The sequence below is a fragment of the Boleophthalmus pectinirostris genome, unplaced genomic scaffold (genome assembly GCF_026225935.1).
Source record: "Boleophthalmus pectinirostris isolate CB_2022bp ecotype Guang Dong unplaced genomic scaffold, ASM2622593v1 HiC_scaffold_13, whole genome shotgun sequence".
NCBI lineage: Eukaryota > Metazoa > Chordata > Actinopteri > Gobiiformes > Gobiidae > Boleophthalmus > Boleophthalmus pectinirostris.
In genome coordinates, this window is record NW_026571036.1 from 12,387,222 (window position 1) to 12,406,476 (window position 19,255).

Sequence of the window (19,255 nt, forward strand, 5' to 3'; positions counted from 1 at the left end):
TCCCAGGAGGACAGACCTTTTGTGAACGGATCGACTCAAAACATCACCGCATAATTTCCGCTCTCCAACTCAGCGCTGGAGACAGTTCAAACATGGCCTTGCAACAAACTAACCTATCCTACAGTGTGAAATAGCAGACTAGTGGATCTCAAACGCTTCTCACTAAGTACCACCTACGAAAACTAGGGCTAAACCAGGTCTAAAATTGGACTTGAACATCGCTACATCCATTCTAAGCGAGACAGTACCCAAAGGAGGAACAAAAATTGGATCACAATGTCTCAAAATTACATAAATATTAGAGAGGACTACGCGCCCTAGACTAAACAAAAAGCAATTTCATGTTTTCACAACAACTGTAGTGTTTTATGTAAGAATAGTCTCTATATAAATTGAACCATAGATGAAATACTGGGTTCAAACTTGAAGATCTCAGCTTGGATTTCTATAAAACTACATTCAAGTCCTTTTTAAATCACCGCAGGCTTGTATCCATCACATGCTGTAGTTAAAAGGAGTGTGGTTATGTCACTGGGCAAGACACTGTACCCACACTGCCTACTCACAGTAACAGTAAAAGTAGTTGGTTGATAGGACAGGATAGGAAGGGAGTTTGACATAGTTTGACATTTAAAAAAAAGAATATTGAATAAAAGGTATCTAATATTGGCTCCTGCAGGTAACTCTCCACCATAGTGTTGGGTAGAGGTGTGTAAAAATATTGAAATATTGATATATCATTACACTAAATTTGGTGATACAGTATCGTTATCATTAGCCAGGCTGACGCCACCTACTCTGCTCAATTTCATTTCTCTACAGTCAGGTCAGGACTAGGTCAGGAATCGGAATACACTAGACGATTTGCAAGAACCCCAAAAGTCGTAGACCACACACTGACCAATCAGCAAAGAGCTGTGAAGCTTTGACTGGGTCCCTTTTTGTGGTACAGCACAACAGTAAACAAAGATGGATGTAGACAAAGCCATACATTCTGTATTGGCACCGATTCCCGAGATCAGTTAAAGCCGGAACAAAGAGAATGTTTGATGAATTTTATCAAGGGGAAACGTTACTGCTCTTCTTTCTACTGGATTTGGGAAAAGCTTAATATACCAGTTAGCCCTGTTAGTGGCGCATTACATACGTCACGACCAAATAGCAGCGATTGGTTAAATAAAAAAGTACCAGTCTACCGTCGAGGGAACAAATCCTAATGCTTCGAGGTCAGACGGTTTCCACGAAGTGAAACCAGCTGATGAATCAGGCTATGTTATCGTTGGCTGCTGTATTGATATATTTTCAAGTATTTTTTGGTGTCTTTTAGCAATTTTTTTTATTTTACTTTTATTTTTATAATTAACTTTGATAGGTAGTGATTTAACATAGAACATTGTTGCTAAAATGTATTTGGTTCTTAAAAAACAGCAATATATTGATAATTGCATGTATCGCCATATCGGGATAATACTGTATCATGAGTATCATATTGAATCATGAGGAACCCTGTGATTCCCAGCCCTACTGTTGGGGTTGACTTTGGATCTGCCATTGAACCCAGTGTAAGATTTCCCTTAATTGAATAATCGTCAATGGGACAACAATGGCATACAAAGCATTACCTGGGACACTCAGTGGCTCTTGTGCTATCTTCCTGTGATCTGAATAATGTGAATGCGCAGAGCGTCTTTGGTGTCAGGAGAGGACAAGCACCCTCTTTGCCAAATGGTCTATTACTCCTTGAAATTAGACCAGATTGAGTCACTCCTATTCAGTACTGCTTGCTTGCTCTACACCGCTTTCCTAACATACAGTAGTAACATGGAGTGCGCTATACATCAAAAAACATGCTATGGTTTTAGTAGTGAGGAATACGAGCACATTTGGAAAGCCGTGGAGAGCTTAAAAGTGCTTTACCGAGACGCTCTCTGCATCCCAATGAAAGAAATGACAAACGACCACCTTAGTCAGACACCAGAATGAGTCTAGTCCAGTCCATAGCTGACTAAATGTACGCTTAGAATCCATATATGTACACTCTTAAAATGTCTACCAATAAAAAACAGCCTTTTACCTTCTCATGTTCTCACTCCTCTTTCATCTTCAATGCAACAGAACACAGCAGCAATCATCTGACATTCCTGTTGTATTCTCTGTTGCAGGACTAGAGTCTTACAGTACATGAATGAACCCAAGCCGGTTGAAACCCATTGAAGCCCGTTCCAACGCTACAATGCACGATACCGGTATTGCGGCAGCCGGATCTCACCTCTCGTTATGCCATTTTAAAGGGTGTGTGTGCGTGTGTGAGTGAACTGTCTTCATCAGATCACTGGCTCCCAATTCCCACATGTGCCCGGCAGCCTGCAGGATTTGACAGACATTCCTGGCCGGCGTTGTCCAACAGGAGTGAATGGGTAAGTTCTCATTCAACCCGGCAACTCATACCCCCACCTACCCCGCAATGTTACCCCGAGTACCCCTTTCACAGAGCTGATTTACGACCACTACAGCATACAAAAAGAGGGGGTTTCTCTCCCAACAGCCGGTATGAATCAATAGAAACGATTACATAACTCCCAGCAATTGCCGTAATGAAAAGGGCCAGATAATATTCGGAGCCTGACGTCAAAAGATAGATGGGTAGCAGGTTTGGGCACATTGTAAAGACCGCTAACCCCCTTGGTGCTGGTTGAGAAGGCTGGCTCCCATGCTGTCACACACATATGAACGCTCGGATTAGGACATGAGAGGGTTTTCAACAGAATCTGAACACGCATGTGATTGTCATGATAGAAACGTCAGCTTTCGAAATGAGCATAAGGAATACCAAGCAGCTCAACTTCTCATCTACCTGTTAAATACCGCACGCAGAAGGATGAATGAAAAATGAACCCAGAATCGCAAATGAGGAGGAATTATGAGCGGTCCTACCTTGGTCTACGTGCTGGAGACATTGGAGCACATATGTGTTGTGTCTTCAGTTTCTGTGAAGCCGGAGGGGTGTTCTCCGCTTGTTTTGCTGCTCCCCTCTCGTCAGGGTGTGCAGAGCCGTCAGTGGAGCGGAGGAGGAGGAGAAGGTAGAGGAGGAAGAGGTGGTGGATGAGAGGAGAGGAGGAAGAGGAGGAGGAGAGGGGAGGCTGAGCGGGGAGCAGTGTGCCGGGCTGTGGCTGCTGCTGTGGATGGGCCCGAGCGGCGGTCAGCTCTGCATTTACTCCTCCACTGCTGCAGTGCCAGGCAGCTGCATGTTCCACGGACTCCCACAGAGCCACGCAAAACCCGGACGCGGACTCTCCACCGGCAGGATTCAGGATTCTGCAGCGCTCCCACTCTCCACATCAACATTCACCAACACGCCGTGCCTCCCTCTCCTTCTCTCTCCTCTCTCTCTTTTTCTCTCTCTCTCTATGTTGCGTCTCTCTCTCCTTCTCTCTCACAACAGGTCCGCACGTGTTGCAGGTTATTCTAGCCCCTGCTCCGGCTCTGTGTCCTGCTATTGACCGGTGCGAGTGGTCATACGTCTCCGTGGTAATGAAACGTCAGGCTGTATAAACCTCGGCCAACCCCACAGTCCTCTCCATGACATCACCGCGGCTAAAAACGAGCCCGGCGCTTCCTTTATCGGGACTCTGCTGCTGACGTCACACACAAATGTACAGGTTTCTCAGGACGCGAGCAGGTGGTCAATGAGATCTATATACAGTAAGTTAAACTCAGGGGTGGACAGTAACTAATTAGAAATACATTACTGTAATTGAGTAGATTTTTCTGTAATTGTACTTTTGGGAGTAGATTTTTTACCGTACTTGTAACTGAGTTTATTTTCAGCTATATAATTGCATTTAGCTACATTTAAAATCATAGGAAATACTGGGTGCAGCACAAGCCCCAGTCATACTTTACATCACTAAACTACTTCTACTTCTAATTAGAGTTGTCAGAAGTATTACAAATCAGATACTAATCAATACTAAAACTAGTATCGAATCTAGATACTCATTTGAGCAGGTATTGAAATTAAAAAAACTCACATTCACAGGACACAGAAATGAACCTTTCCTGAATAGCTTTAGAATGATCTTGATCTTGTATCAGAGTAAGTATAAAAGCACATAGACTAGTATCGCCCATGGACCACTTTCAACTTACTTGGATGACTGAGGAATCAAAAATCATAGGAGTTACTGGGTACAGAACAAGCCCCAGTCATGCTTTACGTCACTGCATCATCTACTCTGATTGGCCAGATTAATTTATCAAGATTTTGTATAAAGGACTGGCCAGAAATGCTATTAAAAATGCAGAAGAAAAGCAGCTAGTATATGGTCACATTTTTATATAGCACTTTTCCACCTTCAAGGCACTCAAAGCACTTTTCATTAAGAAATCACTCACCCATTCCCACACCAGTGTACACAGATACTGGTGTGAGGGGGGTAAGTGTCTTGCCCAAGGACACATTCATCTGTGGGAGCTGGAATTACAAAAGATCAATGATGTTTGTGTCGAGATCGGGATTTGAATAACCAGCCTTCAGTTCAGTGGACAAATGCTCTACCAACAGAGCTACTGGTAACTTGGAGTAGTATTTTTCATTCATACTTTTATTTACTAATTTGGTAGCACTGTTTATACTTGTAATTGAGGAAAGTTTTATTATTTTAACTTCAGTACACATTTTCAGTTCTATTTCTACAACTGATTCAGGCACAAGCACAAAACAACAGCTTCAAGTGACACCTCAGAATCTCTAGTCGCACAGGTGCTAAATCACTGCAGGATCTGACAATACTACAATTCATTCATCAGCAGCAAAATCAAACTGGATATTTTCGATAGAAAGTTGACTGATCTATTCTCCTCACGTCCTCTCCTCTTTCCTTCTCTGTCCTAGGGCTCAGTGAAGCTCGGAGGTTAAAAGACGTCTGAGCAAAGGAAGAAATGCAGATTGGAAAAGGATCATATTCAATTCAGACCAGCTCTTTGATTCATTGGTATTCTCCAGAATCGCCACTGCTCTCTCGAAAGGAGAAGAAGAAGACATGCCAGGACTCCGCTCACCAAAGTCCAAAGTGCAATGTAAGTGGTTCACTTCTAGTATCAGTAAAGATCAAACTGCTGCAAACTTTTAGCAGTGACTGAAAATTATCCATGGGTTTTAGAATGATGAAATATTACCACTGTTACTTTAGCAATTAAAGGTGCATTGTGTAACTTTTCTGGTGGAATGTCATTGTTTGGAATGCTTTACAGTATATAGTCTTTCTATCTTCATGGAGACTAAACCAGATGAAGTTACAGGCCAGATCTGTGGAGAGGCAACCCCACTCACAGTCAGAATGCCTTTTTTCTATGTAATTGAATGTCATACTGTGCAATATTCCAGGCAGAGAACTGGCATATCCATAGAAACAAGCAGCTGATGGAGCTACAACCAAAAAGTTACATAGTGCACCTTCAACAATAGAATTTTTTTTTCTTCTGTTTACATTTAGATGGGCAAAAAGGAGGTAAGTGTTGTGAGTAGCACATTTTGAAAAGCTCCAAAGTTCCAAAAAGCTAAGCCAAATATATTAATTTTAATGTTTCGGCTTCTGCTGCAAGCCATCTACAGAACTGTCTCATGTGTTGGTGGTGATGTGTTGTATATCAGCTGTTGTTACTTCCTGTAGATGTGGTCAGCCTGATTGACATGGCAGGTCGCTCAGACTGACCACGCCTCCCACAGACAACCACATTATGGATTGGGAAGGATCATTGGATCAAAAAACAAGTTTAAACGCTAGATCAGGGAGGATAAGGAAACAAGGCACAGACAGCATTAACCGTGATGACGGAGCATTCCTCCTTTCACACACCTGGGACACCCTCCTCCAGAGAACACCGGGCGATGGGAGGCGTGGTCAGTCTCAGTGACCTGCCAGGTCCATCAGGCTGCTGGGTCAGTCAGGCTGATATACCAGCTGATATACGACACGTCACCACCATCAGTATCAGAGGAAACATGTCAACAAGGTAAATACACTTTACTGTATTGTCTTTAAAAAGAACCCAAGAAGTTAAAGTTCCAAAGAGCTGTGCTACCATGACAGCCAAAAATATAAACTAAAATATATAAAAACTGTGAACTGAACCAAGCAATTTCCGTATTGTAGATGTTAAAATCGTCTCAGAATTGTCTCATCTCATCCCTAAAATTGTGCTGAATGGTCAAAATTAGGGTTTCAGCTTTCTGTTATATGCAACATTTGTAGTTCTTTTCACATTCAAACATTATAACTCGCACAGACCTTCGCTTTATATGTTCAGTCATCACAACAAATCAACAAGAAAACAATCAATCCATTCACACTGGACTTGCATCTGTTTTCTGTGTATGTATAATGTATAATGGTATTCAGAGTACAGTGTGAATGTTTGATGCAAGATATGAATTATGTAGAGCAAAGGAACATTATGCTAATTTTGATATTTTAAACAAATAAACAATAAAAAGCTTGTGATGGGAAAAATAGCTAAAATGTCAAATAAGAGTTGTATTTTAATCAGTATTTCTCGGCAAGTAAAAATTATGCTGTGATAAGACAGTACAGTTTCATTAAAAAGTTTCTTATTACCCAGCTGTGATAGTAAGCATTTTTGCACAAATCTAGATATTTTATTATTTTATTAGATACTTTGCAGCTGACGTCATCAATATTCCCTGGGGGTATGATTCTTTTTTTGTAACTTTGTTTTTATTGATTTTTAGAAACCATTTCAAAAAAAAAAATTATATGAAGCAAAACAATTGAACAAAAGTCTGGAGTTACAGCTTCTTATTTAAACATGCATTTGGTAATGACCCTTTATTGTACTGTGTTATTTTACTGATGCCATTTATGAATGCATTCCACGTTTCCCATTGCTCATCCTATTTATTAGCCCGATTCATCAGCCAGTTTCACTTCTTGGAAACCGTCTGACCTCACAGCATTAGGATTTGTTCACTTGACTGTAAGCGGGTACTTTTTTTATTTAACCAATCGCTGCTTTTGCCAACACAGAATGTATGTCTTCGTCTACATCCATCTCGACCACTTTGTTTACTGTTGTGCTGTACCACAAAAGGGACCCAGACAGGTGCTTGAGTTTGACGTCATGGTTTCACAGCTCTTTGCTGATTGGCCTGTGCGCGCTCTAAAACTTCCAGGGTTCTTCCAAACAATCTATTGTATTCCAGTACACTCATCAAGAATGTCAGACTTCCAGTCATTGCGCAATGCATACTGGGAAGGATTTTCCAAAAAAAGTGAGCATTACAAAATGTTCGCTGCAAACTCGGGATGATTTAGGCAGTCAAAGGTTTTCCTTTTTCGTCCTTCCCGTGGAGCAATATTGCCCATCGCCTTCACCTTTCACTATTTTTCAATTTCGTTGGGAAGGGAAACAGTTTGAACAGAGGTTTGCAGCCACACACATCTATTTCCCTTTTGCATTTATGGAGTTTGCAAACAAATTTCTCAAGCCATTTTTCGCTGTGAGGACATCCAACAACCACACAATTAAAGATGTCCGAATCCCAAAATTAAATATGACAATATCAGAACCAGAAACAAAAGCGATATGGTTCAGAAGACTTGAAAAGATCGGCTTTGTCAATAGACGCATCCCACTGGGAAATCAAACATGGCGGTTTGATGCTCACTTTTTGGGAAAATTCTTCCCAGTATGCATTGCGCAATGACCGGAAGTCTGACATTCTTGATGCGTGTATTCCTGGCCTAGTCACTGGAGAGAAATGAAATTGAGCTGAGGCACTAGGTCTCGCCAGCCTGGCTACATATTTATTCCCTTTCAATTTAATATTATACATTATTCTTTCCAATAAATATTCTCCACAATCCTGATGCAGTCTTGTTGTGCGGGTGGATCTGGTTGCAACCAATTCTTTGTAATTCCATTTTAGATGCAGCTAGAACAATTTTTGTCAGACACATGTCATCTTTCCTCAATCTGATATATTTCCCAGATCCATCACCAGACAAGTGCTTGGAATTCCATATGCCAGAATACTAGTTAAGGTTGCCCTGGGGGTGTGATTCTAACTGTAAGCACTGCTGTGTTTGAAGTCTGAGCTAATCTGAGCTTTGTTTTAACACAGGAAAGAAATGACTTAACCCAAACTACAACATTTGAGCTGATTTGTGCTGTTGAACAACTCACTCTCAAATAATATTCCAGTCACAAGCTAGTTCGCATTAGCCAACAGTTTTTCAGTTAGTCACTCTCACCTTTCTGTTGAAAATCAAACACCTAAACTGGACCATGAACACTCGTATTAATCACAGGCTTCTGTCGGTTTAAATCATGTTTTAAAATTTGTCTTGAGTTTTCAGATAATCTTAAAACCTTTTTGACTGTTTTTGTTAATGTGTGCATTGTGTCACACTGAAAAAAATTATATATCTCTTGATGATATATAATAATAATTAATCCATTTGTGAAGCCCAATGAGTTTTTTTGGAATACAGAAGGTTTATTCTTGTTACAGCAGATATGGACAGAGCCTAGGCCTGCCCTGGCCACAGACCAAGAGCCTCTCCTCCAGCAGCATGTTCCTCCCACATTAGACCCACTGAGCATCCCAGCTCTGAGTCTCTGCCCCAGAGCATTCGAGCTCTGAGTATTTAACTTTCTTAACTTAACTTAACTATTTAACTTACTACTTTAGTTCAACTATACTTTATATATTTTAAGATTTTAAGATCTTATTATTTGTGTTTAAAGCTTTGAATTGATTTACACCCCTGCACATCCTCCGAGTTCTGAGGGCCAATTCCAGCTCGAGGTGCCTAAAACCAGACTCAAAACCAGGGGGGACAGGGCTTTCTCTGTGGTTGGCCCTAAGCTCTGGAACACTCTGCCCCTCCACGTCCGAACAGCCCCCACAGTGGAGTGTTCTAAGTCTCATCTTAAGACCCACTTTTATTCTCTGGCTTTTAACACTGCATGAGTTGTGTGGTCCTCTGTGTAATTTTATTTTATTATTATTTATTATTATTATTATTATTATTATTATTATTTTATTATTTTTATCTATTTATTTATTTTTTAATATATTTTATTTATTTATGTTTTGAACTGCTTTTATGCGTTGATTTTATTATTTTTGTTCATTGATTTTAATATTATTTTGTTATTTATTGATTCTCTCAGTTCCCCATGGTTGGAACATAATTCTTCTGATTTTTTATTTTTAAAAATTATTTTATTTTGCTTATTTATTTTTCTTGTTTATAAAATGTGCTATACAAATAAAGTTGGATTGGAAATACAAGTTACATACATATCAAAGCAGAGTAACTTGTTTCACAAACTTGTGCTAATCAACTTAACGTACATTTGAGGACATGTAGTATAATAAAGCGCTTCCTGAGGGTGGGGACAGTTGTGTCTGCTGAGCCTTTACACAAATTTTAATGACTGATCTGGTCTCAGGTAGGAACCACATTCATTTACAGAAAGACAGAAATCTTTCCACAATATAAATTTTTCCATCACAGTCGCCATGATAATTTCTAAACATTCCGCCATACACATGCACGTAGAACACCCCCAGCATGATGCCGCTGCAAAGTATCATTTAAGTAAGTCCATTTCTGCTTTATTTATTCAGCATCACCATGAAATCTGCGTATCATCTCATTCCAGATCTCAAGTAAACACCAGAATCTTACAGGCACACCAATATCAGAAAAATCTTGCATAAATCGCATTCGCACACTATCACATCTGCTCTCTGCCACGTAAACAACAACCATTTCAAACAACTGCCACCGATAACTGAGCTTTTAATCATAAAAAAACACATGGGGGAAATAGACCTACAGATTTAGTGTTTAACCTCTAACACATTCCTTTTGATTATTGTAACAAAACCCTGTAAAACACACATATTTGTTTATTATCGGCTTTAAATGCTTTGTTCCACCGTCTTTACCCTTGTTTACCCTTGTTTCCTCCAAATGTTATGCAATACCAAGTAAATACTCTTTTTTTCAAATCACTAAGAACACAGTCTGGCGAAGTGTGATAATGCCAACTTATGAAAGACCAGGATACAGTCTAAGGCGACGACACTATTACAGTAGCTAACAGTCCCATCTAGTGGTGCTTTTAAATTATATGTTTGTATGTCACATATGTGGTTGGAAAATCATGGACGGTTCTCAGATGTTTGTTGTACTCAGTTACTTATACTCAAGTACACTTTCTTGGGTATCTTTTTGAGTAGTTTTCACACCCTATTCTGTTACTTTATATTGTTATTACTTACATTAAAATATTTATTTTCTTACACAGCTTCTTCAGAAATTGTTGATTATTTTTCTTATTATTCATTTCTGTGATCTATTCTTTGAAATAACTACAGCTTGTGCATTGTTTAATATTTTGGGTCAGGTGTTATGTCCCGCCTCTCTTACTTGAGTAGTTTTGAGCAGAAGTGGGACCAAGTCATTGTTTTGCAAGTCTCAAGTCTTTGAACTCAAGTCCAAGTCAAGTCCCAAGTCAAACACAGGCAAATCCAAGTCAAGTCTCGAGTCACTGGCCCATAAGTCCAAGTCAAGTCCAAGTCATCTGCTTTGATCTTCAAGTTATTTCATGTCTTTAAACCTAAATACCAAATATATCTTAGATTTTTGCAATTTATATGATTTTTAAGCAAAATTTTACTTAAAAGAGCTGCAGGAATGCACATTTTTCCTTTTTAAATGTCTTGAAAAGATCTTAGTGTGAATCATTAAGGTCAGACTAGAAAGAATTCAGATAAAATTAAAAGATTAAAAGTACTTGATAACTGTTATTTTGTCATGTAGTCTGCACTGAAATGTTCTTCGTAGTTCCCTCGGTTTTACTGTATTGTTCTGTATATTACTGGAGATATTTGAGGATACCACATCACAGACCTGCAATTACAACCAAAGTAATAAAGAGAGAAGTGGGACGGACATGGCCCTGTTTGTTCCTGTAAAATTGTGCACCACATTTATCAACAGAAAAGAGAGAAAAGTATATTCTAACATTTTTTAGGAGAAGCGTCAAGTCCTCTCAAGTCACAGGGCTCAAGTCCGAGTCAAGTTCCAAGTCACCGACCTTCAAGTCCAAATCGAGTCCCAAATCTTAGTCCATTTTACCAAGTCAAATCTCAAGTCCAAAAATCAGTGACTCAAGTATGACTCAAGTCCAAGTCACGACTTGCAAGTGTCCACCTCGGATTTTGAGTATTTTTTTTTTACACTTTGGGAGATTTTTGGACCACTACTTTGACTTCTACTTCTACCTAGAGTTGTCAGAAGTATTACAAATCATAATCTAATCAAAACTAAAACTAGGATCGAAACTAGATACCCTTTTGAGCAGGTACCAAAATTAAAAACTCACATTCACACAACACAGAAATGAACCTTTCCTGATTAGCTTTAGAATAATCTTGATCTTGTATTAGACTATACAACTATAAAGTATAAAACCATGTAGACTAGTAGTTATAAAAGAAAGAACTATGATTTAATATTGAAATTGACTAATGTGTAAATAAATATTATAATCATCGTGGTATTGGAATAAGCATTGAGTATCAAGTATATTCCTTAGTCTTGAAATGGAGTTTGAAATGTTAGTATCATGACAGTAACACTTCTACTTGAATAATAGTCTTTCTTGACAAACGCGCAATAGTATGATTTTTTTTTTTTTACTCTACCCACCTCTGATTATCACAAGGTAACCAACAAGATTTTTATGAAGCTATTAAATAATAGTCACCCGCTCATGGTACAAAGAAAGACATTTCAAAACTGTTCACCCCACAAGTCTTTTAGTCTATTCAGGCCCAACCTTGAGAAACAGATGACTAAGGTATTGAGCAGAGTCACTTCTTGTGTGGATGGCACATCAAACAAGCAGGTCCCCCTCCGCTCTCCCTCCCTCACAGCGTGCTGACAAAGACCTCTGTCCATAGCTGTATGGTAATTAGTGATGCATTCAAGGATAGTTCAAACTGTTGGGTACGAATGTTTTACAATTACTGTGAGAAGAAGCGTCACGTTTTTACAATTATTCATGAAGTACGTGACGAGCTTTATGAACTTGAACTTTCGAAATGAAAAGTGCGTATGACAGGTTTTCATCTTTTTCTGATTATTACTTGGCTTAGTCGGATATTATCTGTATTAAATATTTGTCATACATCAGTTAAATGCCAGTTATTGGACAAAAAGTTGAATACAAAAGTACAAAAATACACAAAGTAGTGGTGAGGTCTCTACCTATGTCATCACTAAAACTGCTGTCCAAAATGCAGGTGCAATTTATGTTAATGGAAGGCATTTTTCTGGTAGTTTAAACCTAATTTAATGAGATAAAGTAAATTTTAAAATAAGTTTGATTAGTCTAATCATAACTACAGTGCAATTTAGACACATTTTGGCCACTAACATAATGATTATTGTTCTGTAATTACTAGGGATGTAACAATAACTGAAATATCGTGATATTGTATCGTCAAAGTTCTCACAATAATATCGTGGACCATCACAATATATCGAATTACAAGTCTCTTTGCTTAGATTAAGAGTTATAGTGCAGCAATAGCTAAAAAAAAAAAAAAAAAAAAAAAACTGAAAGAACTACATAGACCATGATCCTTTGCTCCATTTCAGAGTAGATTACAAGAGGAAATAACAGTTCTAAGCACTTTTAAGCCTTAATTATTTGGATTAAGTCTTGTAAAGGAATTTTAAGAAGAAAAAGTATCATATTAACAGTTTTAGATGTTTAGCCTCCACAAAATATCGCAATAAATATTGTACTGTGAGATGTATATCGTGAAAATATTGTACAAAGAGATTTGGATATTGTTACATCCCTAATCATGAGCCTTCCCACCATATCGTGAGCTTTCCCACGATATCTCAGTAAATATCGTACCGTGAGGTTTATACCATGATGATATTTTATCGTGAGACTTGGATATCGTTACACTACATCTATATAAGTTGTATCTGCTGCTCGTGTCCAACCAGGAGATCAAATTATAAACTTGACCAAAAGAAGAAAAAAGTAGGAAAGATTTTAATATGATTTTGTGAAATAAGTAGTTCAGATAATGTTTTAGCATATCCTGGAGAATTCATATTTGAGAGAAGACACTACATATCTGTATTTAGAGGTCAACATAGAACTACAGAATTACAATTTAAATTTTTTTGCCTGATAGAGACAGAAAATTTTGTTTGCCCGTGATATAGTATTAAAGGGACAGTCTGGAATTTTGGACATAGGACTTCATTTTCTAGTGAGCCAGAGTGTTGGAGACGTGTGGAGACACTTTTTTAAATATTCCATCCAGTCCTTGCATTTGCAGAGGTCACTGGTGCTAGGCTAGTGCATGTCAATGACCACAGTTATTCTGTCACAAAAAACGGTCTTACCCACTCCACAAAACACCCAAAGCAAATCTGTTATTACACCAGACTGTCAATGTAAATGTCTGTGTTCACAGAACAATTTTAGAAGTAAAATCAACCTTGCATTTGAAGGATTTATGTCTGAGCAGCAGCGAGTTGCACTTCCTGATAGAAAGTTTGACAGCAGCGGACTGATATCAGTAAAATCCACTGCTGCTGAGAAAATAGTCCCTCAACCTGCGATGATTCATGCGATGCAAGGTTAGTTTTATTTCAAACAATTTTTCTATCGAGACAGACATTACATCGACAGTCTGGTGTTATAATAGACTTGCTTCGGGTGTCTTGTGGAGTGAGTAAGACTGTTTTTAGTGGCACAGTAACTATGGCCAGTGACGCACCAGAGACCTCTGCAAATACAACGACTGGATGGAATATTTTAAAAAGTGTCTCCACACGTCTCCAACACTCTGGCTCACTAGGAAATGAGGTCCTATGTCCAAAATTACAGACTGTTTCTTTTGTTTCTTGTTATCTTACAGCCTTAACGTGAAGAGGAAGAGATGAAGAGACTGATCGTTCTGCTGCTGCGGGGGAGATACAGTGGATACGGATTTTTATGAATGGCTTGAGAGGTAAAGGTAGTGTGGGCTGTGATTGGCTGGTCAACACCAACATGAGGAACAAAACATGAAACACATTCTTGTGTGTTGAACTTACTCTTACTTCTTTCAGCCATTTGTAAAACTTGAATTGCCGGAGGATAGATAAACAAATATTTCAACGTGAAAATTAGAGGTACAGCATGTTCTTGAGATATTAATGAAGCAAACAAATTGGCAAAGCCTTTGGAATAAAAATAGACAACGTGACCTGGAAATGTGTTAGCTCCACAACAACACCAAATCTCCAGCCCATTTGTACTGCCTGCGATATTTATAACCATGCAAATTCAAACTGACAAATAGCTTTCATGATTTTTGTATTCAGAAGTAATATCCGGGCGCCATTTGAAGTTTGTGGTACGTGTTTGATCGCGTACAGTGGCAGCCCCCCGCAGCGACGTCTCTTTAGATGTAGAGCAGCACAATGACCTCTCAGATTTTACTAATCAACTACTTTGTACTCTGTGAAAATATTTCCCTTCCAGATCTGTTCTTAGGGCAAAACTTGTGCAGAAAAAGGAAAAATTATAGACAGACTGTTAAAGAAAGTAAATATACAAAGGTTAATCCTGTAACATGCACTTTTACTGTTTTTGAAATGATAAATACAGAAGGTTCGCTCTTTTGGTTTAGCTGGTTTCAGTCATAGGATCTGGCAACCTGACTGGATAATCGACGGCAAAATCACTAATTACAAAATAATTTAACCACATATCTGGAGATATAAAATGACTCTTAAGATGACTCTTCTTTCTGCTCCTTTTCATTCATTTCTTGTATGTTTGATGTTGTGGCACTGCTGATGTCTTTTTATACTTTATGAATGAAATAAATAAACAAATAAATACATAAATATTAATTATAATACAGCTCAGGCTTTAAAGCTTGTAGACCAGAGAGCACAGGTGAGTCTGAACAAAAGCCAGGTGAAGGGAGGAGGAACAGGAGTCACATATGACATCTACATCTACAGAAAAAAACAAATAAACAGCTTTACTTGCAATCCTGGGACATATTTTCACCAAGTATCTCCTCCGCTGACTGAGACATTCAGTTTTATTCCTCTTATTACTTTTGTCTATTTAACACTTGCTGCAAATGTTCTGACCTACTGTATATTTGCATAAGGATCCAGTGAGGTTCATGGACTGTATAAAGAAGTGGACTAAGGGAGTGCAACGTCACCCACTGTATATGTCAAATGTCAAATGAAGCTCACGATGCCAGCAGTTAGAGGAGCGAATTTGGAACCAGGATCTATATTAGAAATTTATTTACAGACAAAATAGCGGAATATAAACACCTAAATCATGTAGAGCGGGTTAATATAAACATTTTAAGACCAAAATGACGAGGATCACTGCAGTAGTAAGAGAGAGAGGGGTGACGACCAGACATGAAAACGGCTCAGGGGTGAAAAAGGTGAGACTAATCGAGACCAAGACTAATTGAGACCACAGGGTCCCGAGACCAGGACAAGACCAAGACCTGTGAGGGTTCAGACCGAGACAAGACTAAGACTTTTAAAGGTCAAGACCCAGAGAATATCGAGACCACGGCCCCTCGAGACCAAATTGAGACAATTTTTTGTCATTTTCTACTTTTAACTTTTCTCACTGAATCTACACAATTCACTCTGGTCACTTATTTTGGCTTCAAAACTGAGAATTTTGCCAAAAGGTGAGAATTTCATGCTTGGTGACAACTTTTCAACGTGAAGTCAATTGGAGACAGAGTTGATGGAGCCAGAAGCGCCCTCGTGGTCACTTCCTCTTTAGAATGTGGCATGACATCACAAGGTGGAACAGAGCATTTAGATCATACTTATAATAATGGATTACTCAAACGTGTGAATGAACAAAACACAACTCTCTCAGGGCATGTTTTTGAGGAGGCAACAACATTAAAACATGGCTTAAAGCTCATAAGAATCCATTTTGTGAAATATCAGACATTTAACTGTTGTTTGTAATAATGTGGGCTTCAAATTGAGGATTTATTCTTCGCCTCTTCTTACATCGTGACGCACCATTTAGAAAGCAGATACCGCGGCCTTCGAGTAATTGCTCTAACTTTGACAGCACTTTTGTGTAGTTTAACACTAGCTCGTGTCATCTCGGCTCACTAAAACTCTCCCTTTATTGTGTGCTGCTGTGTTAATGGGTCTGTGACATCTGTGTGTGGCGCCCCCTCCTCCGCCTCTTACCTGAGTCCTCCTTGTCAAAGAACAGGCAGCACGGAGTCTGGAGTATCCATGGCAACACCTGGGACAGAGGGAGAGCTGTGACTGATTGGGTCGAATACACACACGCACACAGGTAGAGCTTGACCTTCACTGGCTGCTTTGGCTCTAACTAACCATAAGACAAATAATTTAGACTTTAGAATATGAATACATTTTGCATATATTGAGAAAAAGAGTGATTTTAGACCAAGGGTGGGCAATAATTTTTTCCATGAGGCCACATGAGAAACAGAAAATATTGTGGCGGGAACTCAATTCTGCATAATATTAGTTGTATTTCTTTCTAAAAAGCAGTAAATAGTATTGTTTTTAAGAGAATATGTTATGACTAAGCAATGAAAAAGTGAAGCTGCTTTACAAAAAACGACTCTAAAATAAAAGCAATGCAGCTTTAGTCCATGAATGAGGTAAAATTATAAAATATGTTTATTTTGTAATTCCAAATTAAGCTTAAACAGGGCAGTCAGAGTCAACCAAAGGTGCATGTAACTTTTCTGGTGCAGCATGTGCCACCTAGCCTGATTCATCAGCCGGTTTCACTTCGTAGAAACTGTCTGACATGACCGGTAGGCGGGCACTTTTTTCATTTAACCAATCGCTGCTATTTGGTCATGACGTATGTAATGTGCTGCTAATGGTATATTAAGTTTTTCCCAAATCCCACTGGAAGAAGGGCAATAACGTCTTTCCCCTTGATAAAATTCACCAAACATTCTCTTTGTTCCGCCTTTAAATCCTCGAGCTCGGGAATCGCTGCCGGCACAGAATGTATGGCTCTTTGCTCATTGGCTGGTGCCCAAACTCGCACTTCCAGGGTTTTTGTGAATGGTCTAGTGTATTTCGATTCCTGACCTAGTCTCTGGAGTGAAATGATATGGAGCGGAGACACTAGGTGGCATCAGCCTGGCTATGTGCCACCAACTTGTCTCTATGGAGACATATTGCAACATATTGCTTGTGTTAAAGAAGGCCTAATGTGCTCGTGTCTGCTTGTGTCATTATGTTGTATGTTGTTTGCTCATTTTAAATGGCAATACTGACCTAAAATTACTTACTAAAAGAAATAAGTCAGCTGATTTCCATGTTCGAAAACAGTACTGTGGAAAACTGGGACTTTACAACAAAGAGTCGGCACCTCTGATGGATAGCTGAACATCACACTAGCAAGTATCAGTTTTTTTGTTTTTTTTTTTTGTTTTTGTTTTTCATTTGTACCAAACTTATTACACAACACTGCAGAATCCTATGTGCTTCACTGGTTAAGAGAATAAAACTGGAGAAGATATAGAGTACAGAGCAGTGGGCGTATGCCTGTGGTGGAGAAAATGGATTGATCGGCAATATGGCGTCTTGAAAATAAGCACATAAAGCTTGCTCAAACATGCACAAATCACTCCAAATACAACTTTAGGTGAGTAAATGATGTGAAGAAACAACTATAACATGTTTGAAAGCTCTGAAAAGTCGATTTTGTGTAATAGGTCTGCTTTAAACTTATCTATTACCCCAAAGGCTACAGGTCAGATCTATGAAGAGGCGGCTCCACTCGCAGTAGGAATGCAGGTTTTTCAAGACATTTGAGTAATTAAAACACACATATAAGACAGATAAGTTCGACGTCATACTGTGGAACATTACAGGCGATGCAATAACATCTCCATGGTAGCAAAAAAAGCTGCGTAGTGCATCTTTAAGACCTCGTTAATACCAATAAATCCCATCCCCAGTTCTTCTAATGCATGGATCTAATATGTTGTCTCTGTATGTTCTACTATCACGTTTTCTGTTTCTGTTTATTTTAAGTTATGATTCATTTGTGCTGTCATTTTGTCGATTCACAAACTGACCCATTCATTTCAAGTCACCAAGGACATGCACAAAACACACCCTCCCCTGCGCGCCACACTCCACCTCGTGATCCCCACAGCTCACTACCTGTTCTGCATCATTAAGTTATTGACAAATCTATGCGGAGGAGCACCCCGGGGAGGCGCACATGCAACCATTCGGATAATCAAACTTTACTGCGTAATTCCAGTCCAGGTGTAAACGCGCAGACGTCACGGTGACTGTGCGTCCTTACACCTTGATTACGGTCAATAACAGCGGGATACACGTTGCTGGTCGCTTCGTTTACATCTTTATTATCGCTGGTACCTTTCCGAACGCGGACATGTCTCTTCTCCTCGGGTCACTTCACGGTGCCAGGAGTCAAAGCGCGCGGAGGTGAGGAGGTGCCCATGATGTCCCTCCACTGCAGCCGGGGAGATGGTCACTGTGTTCGGGGGAAGCATCTGCACAACAGTCGGACTCTCCCATGGTGGTGATGATGATGATGAGGAGGAGGATGAAGGCTCCGCGTGAGGGGTCGTTCCGCGCTGGTCTCGATACAGTCGCGTGTCCCATATTAGATTAGACTTGTGACGGGCTAAAGGTTGTTTTGGCCACGGGTAGCGCGGCTCCTCCACGTAAAGGCAGCCTATAAACTGACGCCATTTTCACAAAGTCTGCGCCACTGTGCCACTGTAGCCTACTTCTATTGATTTATTACAGGCATTAAGGGTGTCATGAAGCAGACCTAGCCTTACGCAATACGGAGTGTACATACTGGTCTTAGAAACAAGTTTAGTTCAGCATGAGATAATTAGTCTATTTAAAGTTGCTGAAAGTATTAAAACTTTATTGGGAATGCGTATTTTGTGAAAGCGAAAGTAATTTTGCACAGAAATAACTGGAAATTGTGAATAGGCTTTTTAAATTTTTATATTTATTAAAAAAAACAACAATACAAGCTTAAATATAATCATAGGCCTACAAAACTGTACAAACTTTGTCCTGTATAAAACCATGTGATTTTTTTTTTTTTTTTACGTCGTTGATCCGTTTATCTTCAC